Source organism: Mandrillus leucophaeus, unplaced genomic scaffold (assembly GCF_000951045.1).
Source record: "Mandrillus leucophaeus isolate KB7577 unplaced genomic scaffold, Mleu.le_1.0 Scaffold359, whole genome shotgun sequence".
In the NCBI taxonomy this organism is placed as follows: domain Eukaryota; kingdom Metazoa; phylum Chordata; class Mammalia; order Primates; family Cercopithecidae; genus Mandrillus; species Mandrillus leucophaeus.
This window is the reverse complement of record NW_012103798.1, coordinates 1,231,571-1,244,351: the sequence shown is the minus strand read 5'-3', so window position 1 is coordinate 1,244,351 and position 12,781 is coordinate 1,231,571. Positions and strand designations below refer to the sequence as shown.

The window sequence follows — 12,781 nt, the reverse complement described above, 5'->3', positions numbered from 1 at the left end:
TCGTTTGAGGCCAGGAGTTCGAGACCAGCCTAGGCAACATAGGGAGACCCCCCCTCCCCCCACCCTCACTCCATCTCTACAAAATGATTTAAAAATTAACTGGGTTTGGCAGTGTGTGCCTGTGGTCCCCGCTACCATGGATGCTGAGGCAGGCGGATCACCTGAGCCTGGGAGGTTGAGGCTGTAGTGAGCTGTGATCACGCCACTGCCCTCAGCTTGGGCAACAGATCAAGATCCGGTGTAAATAAATAAATAAAATCAGCCCAAGAGGACTGCCTAGAGGGGTGATGTGAACCCAACCAGGGATTGGACCATTAAATTCCCTGGGGCTGAAGGAAGAAATAAAACAGCCAGAGGGAAGTGCATTACTCATGTTAAGAGAATCATGGTATGATTTTTTTTTTTTTTTTTGCCACGTCTATAGCAAGAATGAAGGCCATTCTCAGTAATGAATGTTGACATCACTCTGAAAGGGATGAACAGTTATTGTGAAGAGCTCCAGAGGAACCCTGCAGAGGGACTTCAATCACAATCTAAGTGTAGAACTCAGTCTTCTTGGAAAGAAAAAGAAGAGGCTCGGTTGACAAATGGTAGGAAAATAGGAACGGGCTGTCATTCACACTCTTTGTAGTCACGCACAGAACATGATCAAGGGTGTTACACTGGGTTTCCGTTACAAGGCGAGCTCTGTGTATGCTCAATTCCCCAACAAAGTTGTTATCAGAAGAATGGGTCTCTTATTGACATCTGAAATTTATTGGGTGAAAAATACATCCAATGGGTTTGGATGAGGCCAGGTGTTGCTTGTTCAGTATCTCACGCCCAGAAAGGTAAGTTAATCCTTGAAGGAAATAACATTGAGCTTGTTTCACATTCAGCTGCTTTTATTTGGCAAGCCACAGCAGTTAAAAACAAGACTTTCAGAATATTTTTGGATTGTATCTATATTTCTGAAAACAAACAGTTCAGCCGGCTGACGAGTAAGACCCAAGAGTTGCCTACCAACAGAAACTAGATGCCAGATAATTCCTAAAACCTATTCGTGATATATTAATGATGCAATAAAAGACCTTTATTGGAAAAATAAAAGAGAATTATAGTCTGATGTTCCTACCACGATCTCTGAAGAACCCAAAGATGCACCCTACGAAAAGTGGTCACCTTTAACCAGTCACCTAGTTTAGGGAGGAGCAGCTTAAAGCACCTATCCAGCCAGAGGAAATCAACCCCGGGTGAAACCGGTGATAGTCAAGGAAGATCTTCCATGGCCTTTTTCTTTCACTTCTCTTACCTTACAACCTTTTGGGAGCCAGAGCCAGACTAGTGAGTCGGGGAGAGCAGAAGCAGGAGAAGAAGACAGAGAAATGGAGAAGGATTTTCTCCACTGCAGGTCTTTCTGCTGCAGAGCCCTGATCTCTGGGCGAGGAGAAAGCTCTCTTAAATGCAGCTCAGGTTCTCACTATTAGGTAAAAGTGGACATTTCCGGTTTTGTGATTTGTTTTTTGTGTGATTATAAGTGATCAAAAGACTTTTTGTTAACTAGGAATAAGTGGATTCCTGTGAGGTCTTCCTACAGTGCTTATGATTTTGCCTATCATCTAAGAATGAATTGAATAATTAGTAACGTCATTATGATATTACTTACTACCTAAGAGGAGTGGATAAGCTATTGGCTTTAGATTTCATCCAGGGGTCAAGAAACAATTAGCCTCAGACAGTGGGCTTGGATGGGCAGTGGGTTGGACAGGAATAAAGTTGTTTTCTGATTGTAGCAGTCCTTGAGTCAGTTCTGCTCAATCAATGTACCAGGGAGATTTGAGAAATTGTTTTGTAAAAGACATTGGACGTCTCTCTTCCCACCTGTTTGCTGCTCCTGAAGTGAATTGGGGTAAATAAATGATCAAATAAATGATTTCTGGAGCCTCTGAGAATGTAATTAGAGAATGTAGCACACACAAAAGTGAAGGGAAACAATGCAGCCTATTTAAGATTCACAGACTATATGTTAAATGTTGCTTTGCCCAGGATGGAGTTATGTTTCTTAGCAATCATCCTACCAGAGGGTAGGAATCTAGAAGTACAAATTAATATTACTATTTTTATGCAGTAGAAGACACGTATGTAGAGCTCTTGATGGCAGGCATACTGCTACTTTAATAAAGTCTCATTTCAAACATTTCCCAGCACTTTATGAGATCACTTGTAGTTTTGTTTTGTTTTGTTTTGTTTTTTTAATGATGTGTTAAGTTCTAAAACATCCCGTTAGTAACCTGTTTCTGAAGTGGTTTTCCTTAGAACATGACAAGGTAATCAGCTCAGAACAGCGACACTCTGCTGGCGAGTGGAGCTATCTCAGGTCAGGTGGACCATCTGTTCTTGAGGAATGTAAACTAGTAAAATAAATCGTAAGTAAAGATAAAGTTGTTCATGCAGGAGGGGGAAGGAGACTAACCAACCTCTGTGAAGCTCTTGAAAAGCATCATTTCTCTGCAGTTTAGGGAGTCCCCTTAAGGAAATGGTGATTAGCACAAACGCTGCAGGGTGTCTGATAATTCACATTTTTATTCATGTCTTTATTTAATTAATGCCTGCTCATCTACTCAGCTTCATGAGAGCAAGGACCCACTGTCTATTAGGTTTTAAATGATGTTCAAGTCTACAATCCTTTGATTTCTTTTCTTTCTTTTCCCTTCATTATCAAAAGTATTTCCCTGAAAAGAATATTGCCTGTTGTCTCTCTGTTTCTCCCTGTCATCAACAACTTCTCCCATTTGGTCACCCGGACTAATCACACTGCCAGCTTCTATCTCAGGACATAGGGAGTGAGGCTTGCTTAGGCATATACACGCATGCTGCAGGATGAACGAGGTCAGGAAATACAGGCCCTTTTGAGCCTTGGAGGTCCTATGTCTTCTCAAGCCCAGGGAAAAGCCTAGCTTCTCTGAGCAAATCCGGAAGTGGTAACTGGACTTCAGGGAATAGCCCTTTAATTTTGGTTGATAAATGTTTACTGGTAAAGGCATACTTGAGATTAAAAACAAATGTAAACATTCTTACTGTCTTATTCTGTTTTCTGTTGCTTGTAAGAGAATACACGAAACTGGATAATTTATAAGAAACAGAGGCCGGGCACTGTGGCTCACGCCTGTAATCCCAGCACTTTGGGAGGCCGAGGTGGGTGGATCACCTGAGGTCAGGAGTCCGAAACCAGCCTGACCAACATGACGAAACCCCATCTCTACTAAAAATACAAAATTAGCCAGGCATGGTGGCTCATGCCTGTAATCCCAGCTACTCGGGAGGCTGAGGCAGGAGAATCACTTGAACCCGGGAGGCAGAGGTTGCATTGAGCCGAGATGGTGTCATTGCACTCCAGCCTGGGCAACAAGAGCAAAACCCCATCTCAAAAAGAGAAACAGAATTTCTACAGTTCTGGAGGTTGGAAAATCCAAAATAGAGGGGACACATCTGGTGAGAGCCTTCTGGTTGGTGGGGACTCTCCACAGAGGCCCGAGGTGGCACACGGTGTCACACTGCCAGGTGACTGAGTGTGCGAAAATGCTAGCTCAGGTTTCTCTTCCTCTGCTTATAAAGCCACCAGTTCCCCTCCTAAAATAACCCATTAATCTATAAATGGATTAATCCAATCACCTCTTGAGCACCCAGATCTCAATACTGTCACGTTTGAGAATTGATTTTCAACGTGAGTTTTGGAGGGAACGTTCAAATATAGCACTTGCGTTGTACCAGGGCTGATTAGTACATCTGAAAAAATCAAATGCAGAAATGAGCACCAGCATTTGCTCTTTATACTGGAGGCTCTTCTCCTTCTTGTTAGCACCGACAACTCTGCCAGGCTTCCTTCCGTTCAAAAAAGAGTAAACAAGGCCAGGAGTGGTGGCTAATACCTGTAATTCCAGTACTTTGGGAGGCTGAGGTAGGAGGATCACTTGAGGCCAGGAGTTTGAGAACAGCCTGGGCAACATAGTGAGATCCTGCATCTACAAAATAAAAGTAAAATTAGCTGGGCATGGAGGTGCATGCCTATAGTCCCAGCTACTTAGGAGGCTGAGGTGGGAGAATCACATGAGCCCAGGAGGCAGAGGCTGCTGTGAGCTATGGTCGAACCACTGCACTCTAGCTTGGGTGACACAGCAAGACCCTGTCTCAAAAAACAAAAGAGTAAGCAGACTATTTTTTTCCTTTTAAGGAGGGAGCAGGCAATAAGGAGACATAACTCCTAAAGAAGCAGAGCACCTAGTTCAAGATCCTGTTTCTTTATCTGGTTATCTGTGGATTCCCATTTTACAGCTTCCTCTATCAGAATTTGTTTTCAGCAACTTTGTGCTCATCAACTCTCTCTCCAACAAGTGATTTCAAGCTATTCTTGAAAAGTGAATGACTCCTGATTTTATACATTGGTTCTTATGATTGGCAACTGAACTAGAAAGCCAGGACAGCTTTCCTCCTTGGAGCATAAAACTAGGGCCTTTCTTCCTTCAGAGAGACACTTGATTAAGAGACCTTTTTAACAAAAAAGTTCTATAACACACACTTAAAAAATTTCAAGTAACTTGTGTTGTACAGACACACACATACACACACACATACACTAGTTTTACTAATGGAAAGGCAGCTTTAAGGCAAAGGCAATGAAATCTTTCCATTCCTTCCGGACTGTGGTCCAAGGTGAATATATTAGTAGAGCTTCAGATTTACCTAATGGTTTTCAGAAGCCAATCCCATAGCTTTGATTAATGCAGCCTCATAATGCCAATGATGTGTACCCCAGTAAATCATCAGAACACTTCCCCGTGGTAATATATCAGACATTCATTACAGGCTACTGTGGCTCAGGTGATATATTACTTGGGGGAAAAACATACCCAACTACCCAAAGGCCATATTGTGTGCCCTTGGGTAGGATTAAGCCTGGCTGCTTTTCCATGGAATCTGTTTGCAACTTTGAGCGTGGTCAGAGAACTTCTGTTTTTTTTCCCCCCAACGCCAGTGACATACTTCTCAATTTGCGTGATTATTTTGTTCCAAAGGACCAAAACTCTCCGTAAGTGCAAATGCATGTGAAAAATGTTGAACACAGGTTAAAATCATGGATTTTGGAGTGACACCTGGGTTTGAATGCCAGCTCTCTCGCTTGATGGGCTATGTGGTCTTAAGCAAGTCAGTCATTCAGACCTTTGGTGAAGTGGGAAGTATTCGTGTATGTGATATCTACCATTGTCTGTAAAGGATGACCTGGGATTGAACATATAAAGTAGACTACTTAGTCCTTGGTCCCTAATGAGCCAATAAATGGTAGCTAGTTACAAATGTTGCAACAGGGAACTCCTGACCAACATTTCTACAACCAACTTGGAATCTTCCCAAAATAATTACTTTGAGCTGCTCTGAGTGACTGGGTTTATATAGGAGTCATGGTTGATGATCCAGATAATGTCCTCCTAATTGGAAATCATAAAGCAGAGCTGCAGGGCAGTGCTAAGTAGCTGGCCCAGCAGGCCCTGTCTTACTTGAGCCAGCTCCTTGCCTGTCAGTAATGACCAGCTTAGTGATGCGATTTGAGCATAGAATACCCTGTGGAGCCATGTGGACGGGATCGCAGAGAGAGAGGAAAAACTGAGCGTTCTGGTTCTTGCCCCATGATTTTGGCCGTCAGTGCTGGAGGTGAAAGAAAAACATGAAACTGGAGAGACAGCCCTTTCCACCAAGCTTAGCTGAAATAATCTGGTTTCAAGCATCCCAGATAATCTCCGCCAAACTTTGGTCCTAACTGAGCCTCTACTGGTCTGACCTCTCAATTAGCAAAACCCATGGTTACCTTTTAAAAATTGTCCCACTCAGATTGTTTCAGAAATCCACCTGTGCCTCATGTGAACATCTTGTGGGGGGGGAATTATATTTCTTACACACATAATATAACAATAGCACAAATAAGGAATTTTTCTATAATTTCACCAGCCTGACACACACAGTTTCATTGTCCTATAATCTTCCCCAAGATTTATGCTGCGCATGGTTTTATATAATTACATTATTACATAGTTATAATATTTAGATTGATTTTATTAGATAAGCAATGTACGAATATATATGTCCTGTAAAAATTCAAAACAATAGAAGTCTATAGAGCTAAAAGTGAGTCTTCATTACCTCATCCAAATCAGTTTTAGTTTTGTTATCATTTTGTTTTTTTCCAAAGTGAAATCACCTGCAAGTGTTGCCTGTGACTTCCTTTTATTCACTTAATATGTCTTAGAACTTTCCATGTCAGTACCTAGATCAAATGTTATAGTCTGCCTTTTTTCACTTAATATTTTTTTAAGTATTTCTTCATGTTGCCAAATGTTCTTACAATGTTTTTGAATGACGGGCGTGAGTGGGATTGAGGCCTAGGTGGCTTATTTATGGGATATCAAATAAGCTATCTCCAAAAGGCATGATCCCAAATGAGCAGTGCTTATTTGGTAGTGAGTTTATTGCAGAATCATAGAATGGTTCACCGAAAAGGGATTCAGCCTATTCCCGTTTTACAGATGAGGCAATCGAAGCTCCTAAATGGAGCACAGGAAGCAGAACGTCTTGCAGATCTGAGGATGAGGACCGCATGTAAAAAGGAGCTTGGGTCCCTGATGACTTCCTTGAGTAGTGTGCCAGCCCTGGGCTGCCCAAACCTGGACTTCTTATTACATGACAAACAAAACCAGCTTTTGGTTTGCTCACCGCAGTAGGGTTTCTATTACATGTAGCCACATACACTCCCAACTGACACAGCTATGTTCATTCATTCATTTATTCACTCACCAGTTATTTAGTTTTAGTCATGTGCCTGCAATGTACAGACTATGTTCATAACACTAATAGCTAGCATTTATGGAATACTTATTACATACAATGCTTATGCTGAGAACTTTACATGTCTTTTCATTTTGTATTCACCACAACCCTCCAAAGTAGATACTATTTTCCTAATTTTACAAATGAAGAAACTGAAACTCAGATGAAATAATACACTCAACAGCACCCATGTAATAAGCTCCAAAGCCTCTCTGACACTTAACTGCGAGAAATTTCACTTTATAGGCCGGGCACGGGGGCTCACACCTGTCATCCCAGCACTCTGGGAGGCCAAGGCGGGAGGATCATGAGGTCAGGAGATCGAGACCACGGTGAAACCCCGTCTCTACTAAAAACACACAAAAAAATTAGCCGGGCGTGGTGGCAGTCACCTGTAGTCCCAGCTACTCAGGAGGCTGAGGCGGGAGAATGGCATGAACCCAGGAGGCGGAGCTTGCAGTGAGCCAAGGTCGCACCACTGCACTCCAGCCTGGGCGACAGAGCGAGGCTCTGTCTCCCCCCACCAGAAAAAAAAAAAGAAATTTCACTTTATTCTTTAGGGCATAGGAACCCATACGATTTTTTCTTTGTTTTTTTGTTTTTTTGTTTTTGAGAAAGATCAAATTCCATCTTTATAATCACACTGTGAAGTAGATGTAATTATTCCCATTTTCTTTTTCTTTCTTTCTTTCTTTTCTTTTTTAGATAGGATCTCGCTCTGTTTGCTGGGCAGCCTCGACCCGAGCCCTGGGCTCACGCAATCCTCCCACCTCACCCTCCCGAGTGGCTGGGACCACAGGCGTGTGCCAGCATACCTAGATAATGTTTTAAAGCATTTTTGTAGAGACAGGGGTCTCCCTGTGTTGCACCTGCTGTTCTGGAACTCCTAGCCTCAGGCAATCCTCCCACCTCGGCCTCTCAAAGTGCTGGGATTACAGGCGTGAGCCCCGGCACCTGGCCACTGGGCCAGTCTGGCAGGGCTGTCTCCCACATTGCCCACTTCTGGTCCAAGAGAAAACACTCATTTATCCTTGCGCCTTCCCCACCCCCTTGGTGGGATGTGTGGCAATTCCCATCTTTAAATGAGATTAAGACAGATCAACTGACTTTAATACAATTAATTCAATTTGACAAGCATGTATTGGGCACTGTGTTCTGGATACTTTGTTAGGTGCTGGGGCTACAAAGCCAAGTGAGGCAAGGCCTGGCTGTGGTGAAAGCTGCAGGGAAGGCAAGGCTTTGTTGGAATTACAGAGGTGGCAGAAATTGTGTTTTCTCCGGCTGGCATCAATGACTGACTTTCTGTCAGCAGAATATTCCAGATGGGCTGGTTTCTATAAAATCCCTAGGGAGAATCCCAGGGTTTAGGTTCTGGGGGAAGAGAAGAGAGGAAATTGGCAAAAGATACTGCTTGAAAAGGCCGTTTTTCAGTCTTTCCAAATCAGGTACAAAATAATGAACTGACAGAACACTTTCTATGTGTTAATTGTTCAGTTTTCTGTAGCGCAGGGAGGAGAAGAGAGAACGGCAACCTTTGCCACATGATTGGAGGCAGATTTGTTTACCAGATCAAAGCCTGCGGGTAATGGAAACCTCGGGATAGAGAGGGTGGTGCCATGCAGCCGGGCCTACAGCGCCTACTTAGCTGAATGTCTTACTCTGTATATTCTGGAGCTTGAACTGCACCACTTTGAAATGCCAGCTCTCTTTAGATTAGTCACAGGGGGATACCTGGGTTGCTGGAATTGCTCAGGGATTCCAAGATGTTTGCAGAGTGAAGCTACTGGGTCTGGATCAAGTTCGTTTCAGATACTGTAGACATATCCTGTGACTTAAGGGAAAAATGACATCGTCTTTGTTCCTCTAACCTGTGGGTAGCTAATTTTGAAATGATTAACATTTCCTGGTGTTAAGCTTTCTGAAAGACTCTCTATGTATCTAATGATTTCCAAGGAAATATAGAATCTACACTATGATTATTTTACTGAAAGCCAAAGGAAATATATTAACTGTAAATGTAGAGCAAGAGGGCAGGAAAGAAGCACCACAAATCAACATCTTCATCACTTCCGGTGAGGGAGGCTGGGTGAGAAGGGCGTCAGGAAGACCTTTACTTTAAGTGTATTGTTCGAATTGTTCTTCATAATGAATCTGTACTAATGTGTTACTTCTACAACGTCAATATTTGTTGAATGTTTCTAGAAAGAAGAAATCCTTTCCATAATATGTATTAAAAGTGGTTCTTGAGTTCAATTATTTCCAATTACGGGAATCTCATTACTCTTTTTAAAAGTACAATTTAACATAATGTCATGTCTTGAAAATAAATGTTTCAAATGACAAGATAGTTTGGGATTGGAATTCCCTTCTCCAGAGGTTGTTTGCACTGGGAATGGACCCATAATACTTCACAAACAGTGGTGGAATGATTTGTGACTGCTAAGTGCCCAGAGACCAAGCAGCCCTCAGTGCGCGCCTGGTACTGTTATTAATATATCTGTCATCTTCGCCTGCTCTACAAATGTTAACTGGTTCACTCTCAAGTGGTATGAAGAAGTTCTTTGCTGCAGTGCTGCAGTTGGAACCTGAGGAATATATAGAGCTTAAGGGGGCTCTTTTCTTTTCTCTTTTCTTTTCTTTTCTTTTTTTTGAGACAGAGTCTCACTCTGTTGCCCAGGCTGGAGTGCAGTGGCATGAGCTCAGCTCACTGCAACCTCTGCCTCCTGGATTCAAGCAATTCTCCTGCCTCAGCCTTCCAAAGTGCTGGGATTACAGGCATGAGCCACAGTGCCTGGCCAAGGGGTTTTTTTCACTGTGATTTTTGTGTGGGTTGATTTAGCAGTTGGTGAAATAGTGAGGGCCTGGAAGACAAGAAATTCTGTTTCATCACCAGCATGATGTCCTTTATGCTTTGTGTTCAAGGACTCCACTTCTAGGCCATGTGTGGGGTGTGGACACCTTTGGTGAGGCTGGGAGTCCCTATGTCGGGGGGTTGAGAGTAGGGAGTCCTGGCTCCTGAGTCCATGGGGGGTAAAGGCTGTCACAAAACCCTTTCCCCTTCTACGTGAGAATTTTACCTTCAATTAACTTCTTTCTCTGTTTCCCCCAGAAACCCGACAAAGGTAGTATGTCAACTGTGTTATTAGGTATAGTGATGTCAAAAATGACTCCTTCCTGGGAAATTGCACCTGGATTCAGAGAACTAAATGCCTGAGAGGAAGTCATAGCTTTAGGCTTGCCCGAGAGCAGTGACTCTTGATACAGGGTATGTCCCTTGAGGTGATGCTAAGAGCTATTGTGGAGTTGTTCAAAGACATATTGGCTCCTGTGGGGCATGAGGCTCCGGAGCTAGGGAGGATTCTACATGTGCTTGATGTGGTCTCATTTTCTTGTACTAGAATCCTGGGAAGCCAAAGAGGTCATCTCCTACTGTATGGATTGCTGCATAGATTACTTCCGAGGAAAACAAGCGCTGATGCTTCACTGCTAGTAAATAGAATATCCTGGTTTATATCCTGATACCAGGTGTGGTTGACTGTAGTCTTGTACATCTGAATATGTATTGAGTCTAAGAAACCCCTCAATAGGTTTTGCAAATCCACTCTGCAGCCATTTCCTAAGAAATGTCCCTTCCAGAGGCTTGTTGGGAGCCAGACATGGACCCATTTTCCTTCTTGTAGAACTCACAAATCTCTCCCCTTCCAGATCTAGAGGGAATCTCTTCCTCTGAATGTCTTCTTGAAGCCTTTTTGATAATCCCATTTTCCCTCCTGCTCTTAACACGACCTCTGTGGTGAGTAGAGTCCTTCAATAAGACTAGAGGAGCCATCACCTTCAAGTAACTCTGCCTTCTGCCCTGCAAAAACTGCTGAGACAGGAAATACTAAAGTTACCTGTTGGGAAAGGTGGGCAGTGGGGAATAGAAAATAAAACTCAAGTTAATACAGAAGAAACCATGCTGTCACACTTGTTAATATTAATAATAAAAATCCCTTACCTTTATCCAGGGCTTGTGCAAAGCGTTTTCACAACCAGCATCTCGTTTCAGCCTGACAGTACCTTGTAAGGGAAGCAGGCAGTGATGTGGTAAGTACTCAAAAGGGAGAGGGAATCCCTGGTTTGTACCAGTTTCATACCACCAATGATTTAACAACTCTTAATTTCTAGATATTTAACAACCGGCTCAGGGGAGCTGGTGTGAGCGGATTCCAGCACACCCTTGGAGGCAGGACAGGTATAATCATCCTGATTTGAAGGCAAGCAAAGTGAAGCTCAGAAATTTTGTCCCAGGTCACAGAGTTAGTGAGAGGCAAATCTAGGAACTTGAACTTGTACCTGCTATTGCATGCTTTTTCTTGCTGAAGTAAGTCTATCCTTCATGTTATGTGGAATAGTAAAAAACTAAATCCGCAAACCACCAAGAAGAAATGCCTAACACTCCCTGCTAATGTCTGTATTATCATCAGTCTTCCTTTTCTCCTCTTTCCCTTTTAAGAAAAGATTCTGTCAATGGGCAGAATCCTGTCCCCTCTTCAACCATCTGGGTCCTTACTCCACAAATCAACTTCTCCCTCTTGCATCCTAGAATCACCCCTCTCTAACCTGTGACTAGCGCTTCCTCCCTAACCTATGACTCCCCTTGCAATTTCTCTAAACTGACCACATGTCTCTGACTTGCTCACCATCTACTTCTGGCCACCATGCTTCTTGACAAAGTCAAACTGCATGCTGCTTTTATTTCAGCACTTTCCACGCTTGCCTCAGGCCACTGTCATTTCATTCACACTCCCCTAAGGCCCCAGATCTGCCCTCTCAAAAGCCAACTGTGTCCTCCTCAAGGCCAAATCCAGGCCTTATCTCAGTCTTCCTCTGGCTTATTCTTTCTTTCACACTTGACACCACTGATGACATCCTTCTTGAAATGCATTTCTCTCTCTGTTTGCCTGCTCAGTGGTGGGTGCTGGATCCCTGGGTTCTCATCATGTCTTTCTGAGTGATCCTCCTCTTAGGAAGGAGGCTCTCTGAGCATCCAGACAGAGCCTGGCTAATGTGTGATTACTCAGTCATTGACTCTGTCACCCTCTCTCTTCCATTTCCCTCTGCTGCTTACATCAAACACGACGCTTGGCAAAGCTGACCTGACCACCCTTAAAACAGTTATTATGTTCATTTTAATTTTATTTTATCTGCCCCCTGATTCTGTGAAGAAGCTGCCACCTTGCAGCACTCGCCAGATAGCACACAAAAGGGACACACCAGGAGAGAGCCTCTGTTGGTAGAAGTCCACAGTAGGTAGAGATGACTGACCTCACACCTTGGCTCACATCTCTTGAGTCTCCTGGCCCCTGACTTTACTATTCTCATATATTTCTGTTTACTCCTTTGGATTTTATAGCTTGGCATGCTGCAAAGAGCATAGACTTTGTGATGAGAAGGAGCTGGACTTGAATTTTGGTTTTGTTACTTCCTAGCATTGTGGCTTTGGGCATGCCATGTAAACCTTCTGAGTCTGTGTTGTCACCTGAAAAGCATATTATATCCTGTTTGCAAGTAGACTATGGGCTGTGAGTGAGATATTGTATGAAAAGGGTCCAGCCTGGCTAGCACTTGACAAATGGCAGCTGTTGTCACTATTTTTGGTCTTCTGCCCTTCTTTCCAGTTTGTCTTTGGTACCTCTCCACAATGACTAGTTCTCAGTCCTGGCCATTGATGTTTCAAATACTGACATTTGGGTAACACTGCTCCCGGCTGGATCTAGGATGCTCCCATCTGGAGCACCTGTCCTGCAAATGGCATTCTTGTTCAGACCCTAGCATTTTGCTGTTTGGTGTTTATTGTAGTCGCAAAATGAACACATACTGAAAGCATTTTTCACACTGGTTCAACCTCATAGCTTTGCCAGTCCCCCACCGATCCTCCTGTGAC

The 12,781-nt window shown here is 43.3% G+C and overlaps 1 pseudogene; it reads left to right on the top strand.

Annotated features, from left to right (window-relative positions):
• Nucleotides 1-448: 448 nt before the first annotated feature.
• Nucleotides 449-984, top strand: LOC105546415 (annotated as a pseudogene).
• Nucleotides 985-12,781: the final 11,797 nt, after the last annotated feature.